Source organism: Cryptomeria japonica, chromosome 9, assembly GCF_030272615.1.
Source record: "Cryptomeria japonica chromosome 9, Sugi_1.0, whole genome shotgun sequence".
NCBI classification, from domain to species: Eukaryota; Viridiplantae; Streptophyta; class Pinopsida; order Cupressales; family Cupressaceae; genus Cryptomeria; species Cryptomeria japonica.
In genome coordinates this window covers 432,703,413-432,707,967 of record NC_081413.1, presented here as the reverse complement: position 1 = coordinate 432,707,967, position 4,555 = coordinate 432,703,413, and positions in this window count along the sequence as shown.

Here is a 4,555-nt window from a genome sequence, read left to right as displayed (position 1 = left end):
TTTAATTGGTTGGAAACCCCATAACCTATTGAAATGTGGCGACTGATCAGCAAAGTACTATACACTCAGCACGTAAGGTTGCCCTAAAAACCCTAAAAAGGCCGACTTTGTTTGTTGCCCTAAAAACGCATGTTATAAGTGGCTGGGATGCTTAAGGCATTGTAAGGTTGATGTATTGTTTTTGCTGGATAATAAGAAAGATTGGACGGCTGTGTATGGTGGACGTAACCCATTCTGGGTGAACCACGTTAAATCTCTGTGTTATCTATGTCCTGTTTTATTTCTTTATCTTTTGTATTTAAATCTGCATATAATTGTTAGTTCATATTTGCTTTGGATCTGCTTGAAACCCTAACATAACCCCCTTCCAGCAAACATAGAGATCATCACCAATGAAGGGTAGTGGCTACAAAAGATTGAGATTGAAGAATCAATTGAAAGATGCAAATACTGCAAAAAAGATGGACACTCGAAGGATACATGTCTGATTGGCCCAAAAGGGAAAAATGTAGAGTCGATGATCCAAGAAGAGGTAAATTTTTTTGTGAGCAAAGAAAATGAAATGGGTGAGAAGGAAACAAAGAATGGCATTACACAAACTGCGTAGCTACCCCTGATCCAAGGGGAGGCTTCGTCGGATGCAAACAAGAAGATCTCAGTGGAGGAAGAGAAAATAGTGGATGTTTCGGTAAGAGATAAACAACTGGAGGCAGCAGTGTGGGTAGAAGAATCTATTGCTCAGGTGGAGAAAGCAGTAGAGGTCCTGGATGAAGCGAAGTCTAGAGCCACATCCCTTGTGGGAAGGGGACAAACGATGGAGGTGACTGTGAAGACCGAGGATCTGCAGGAGGATGCCCTAGAAAAGGATGAAGCTAATGCAAGTAGAGATATTGAGGGAGAGGAAGATGATGATTAATGGGGATGGATGGATGAGGAAGACATCCCAGAGACAAGGACAATAGAGTAGACTGAGCCTGAGTGGAATAAGATTCGTCTAGGAGAAAAGAGATATAGAGGTAGAAAATCAAATCAAGTTAGAATTGCAATGGTTGGAAGCACTAAGGGACAAAGCAAACTCACAGTAGGGAAGGGAGTTACCCTTCCTAAAGGACAATGAAAATCATAACATGGAATGTCAAGGGTTGCAATGCCCCTGATAAACATCGATTGATCAAAAGAGGTTTGGATCAATTAAGGTCGGATGTAGTTTTTTTGCAGGAAACTAAGCTTAATAAAGAGGATGCAGGTTTGCTCAATAGATCTTGGAAGCAGTGGAAGGGAGTCTTTGTAGACTCGGAGGGTGCATCGGGAGGTTTGGGTATACTCTAGAACCCATCCAATCATAGGGTGGAGGTAATTGGCGACTCTCAGATGTGGCAGGTGTGTAAGATCCATTCCTTCCCTTTGAATGCTGATTTATTTTGATTAATTTTTATGGACCGACTAAACCAAATCAACAAGGAAATTTCTGGCAATCCCTCTCCTCTCTCATCCAAGAAATGGAAGAAGGAATTATCATTATTGGGGGAGATTTTAATGCCATTCTAAAAGCAAGTGATAAAGTGGGGGGCAAGAGAGGTCCTACTTCATCCCAAGCAAATTTTCAAAATTTTGCGATTAGTAATGGTCTTAGAGAAATCAAATCCAAGGACAATTTACATGGTCGAACAGAAGGATTTTGGGGAATCATGTAGCGGAAAAACTGGATCGTTTCTTCTTGGGAGGGGCTTGGGTGGAATCCCCCCTCCTGTTTGTTTCAAACATCCAACTGATGATTGCTTCAGATCATCTATCGGTGAAACTCATTATAGCATTTGATGGCCCTCCCATAAGGTGCCCCTTTAAATTTGAAAAGATGTGGCTGAGGGATGGGAGCCTGCGAGACCTAATAGCGGAATGGTGGTTTGAGACTCCTAAGGTGCTAAGTACAATGGCTTTTAGGCTTGTTAAGTAATTGCAATTTGTTAAGTCTAAAGTTAAAGAGTGGAACTGCACTAAATTTGGGAATATTTTTGCTAATAAGAAAGATTTGGAGGAGAAGTTGGCCGCATTACAAGAAACAATAATTCAAAATGGAATGTCCTCGGAGTCTTTTTGCACGAACGTGATCTTAAAAAATAGTACAATAAGATTCTGGCACGGGAAGAAATCTATCGTCGACAGAAATCGAGGGAGTATTGGATTAAGGAAGGAGACAAAATTTCTTCCATAATTCGTTTTAGGCCAGAAGATCCTGGAACAAAATCACTTCCATCCATAACAAGGAAAATGTCCTATTGGAAAATCCAGAGGATATCAACGGAGAGGCAACCAGTTTCTTCTCGACTTTATTGTCCAAGGAGGGTAATATAAGTGTATAGTATCAACAAAATGGACTAAGTGCTATTTCGGAGCTAATCACGGAAGCACAAAATCAGGCGCTCATGAAACCTATCCAGTTTGATGAGGTTTGGAAGGTGGTTTTTAGCATGATGGGGAACAAAGCCTTGGGTCCAGATGGCTTCCCAGTCTTCTTCTATCAGACCTTTTGGGATATAGTTGGGAAAGATGTTTGGGCTGTGGTGGAGGAATCGCAGAGAAAGGCGTATGTAGCAAAGGAGTTGAATTGTACACTTATAGCCCTTATCCCCAAAGTGGAGCACCCCACTTCTTTTAATGAATTCAGGCCAATCTCATTGTGTAATACCATTTTTAAAGTAGTAATGAAAGTCATCTCTAATTGATTGAAACCAATTCTAAATCACATTATTTCAGAAGAGCAGAGCGGGTTTGTTCCAAGTAGATCAATTGTTGAAGGAATAATAATTGCACATAAAGCCATTCATAGTGTAAGACAAGCAAAGGTGGAACGAATGTTGATTAAATTGGATATCAGGAAAGCATATGACATGGTGGACCGAGAATTCCTATTCCAGGTTCTTAACAGGTTTGGATTCTTAGAAGGATGGATTAATTGGGTTCATGCATGTTTAGGTGGAGTATGGACCTCGGTGTTGGTAAATGGTAGCCCACAAGGATTCTTTCAGACCTCTCATGGGATCAGACAAGGGGATCCAGTATCACCCTTCTTATTCATCATCTTGGTTGAAGTTTTGGGAAGATTAATTCTCTCTTAGAGAAATCGAGGTAATTGGAAAGGAATTCAAATTGCAGAAGGAATGGATCCGATCACCTGTCAATAATTTGTGGATGATACCTTGTTATGCGGACATTCTTCACTTCAAGAGGATAGAGTAATTAGAAGGAAAATAGATACTTTTTGCAGGGCATCTGGTCAACTGGTCAATTGGACAAAATCAGAAGTTCTTTTTTTCAACACAGGGGGAGGTAGACAACAAGAAATTACTAATATTCTAGGAGTCAAACTAGGCACCTTACCTGGGAAATTCTTGGGTACCCCTTTATTTGGGGTGCTGAACTGTATGGAATTATGGCATAGCCTTATTGACAGTTGTGTCAATTGTCTTGAAGGATGGAAAAGCAAATGGCTTACCTTGGCTAGAAGAATAATGCTCCTCAAATCAGTCCTATCTGCCCTTTCTATATATTCCATGACGGCTCTAAAGATACCAGAGAAAGTGGTCAGATGCATTAACAGCGGAATGAGAAAAATTCTTTGGAATGGCAAAGAGGCGAGAGACAAAATCCCTTTGATTGCATGGGACAAAGTCTGTCAATCCAAGCTGACTGGGGGGTAGGTCTGCGGAAGTGGACTTTGCTTAATGAGGCAATGGGAGAAAATTTTCTATGGAAAATTTACTCTCACCCAAACCAGAAGTGGGTACAAATTTTAAAACAAAATATCTAGATCAGATGAGCAGGGAACAAATTTTCACCATCAGAGTCCTCCCTAAAGGATCTGCTATCTAAAACTTCATATGCTCTTGTAGACATGTGATCACTGAGCACATCACATGGGAATTAGGTAAAGGGACAATGGCCAAATTCTGGATGGACTCCTAGGAGGGAAGGCCAACACTCAATCAAAGACAAGGGTGTGAGGAAATCAAATGGGTCACGGAATCACAGTGGGGTGTGAAGGTAGCAGATTTCATCACTAAGTGCAGGACAAATGGAGTAGACCATTAGGAATGGAAGAAGCCGAACAATCTTCCTATGACTCCAAACTGGAAGGCTCTGTTGAAGTCCATCCTACAAGAGTATACACCACCTTTGTCGAACAAGGAAGATACGCTTAGGTGGTTTGGATCAAAATCTGGGCAGTATTCGGTCAAGATTGGCTATGGTATTTTAGAAAATTTGGAAGCAAGAGTGAACTTGCCAACTAAATTGTTTTGGAGCTCTCCTATCCTCCTGAAAGCTCTGAGCCTTCTCACGGTTGGTTCTAAGAAAGAGAATCCTGACAGGAGAAAGACTATGCAGGTTAGGCTTCCTGGGTCCATTTAGGTATATAATGTGTAAGAAGGCAGATGAAACTTTGGATCACCTGCTACTTCAATGCGAGGAGGCACAAAAGGTATGGAAATTCCTTCTTGGTAAGCTGGATTGGGCCATCTCGCTTCCTAATTTGATTTTTGATATTTTTACAAGTTGG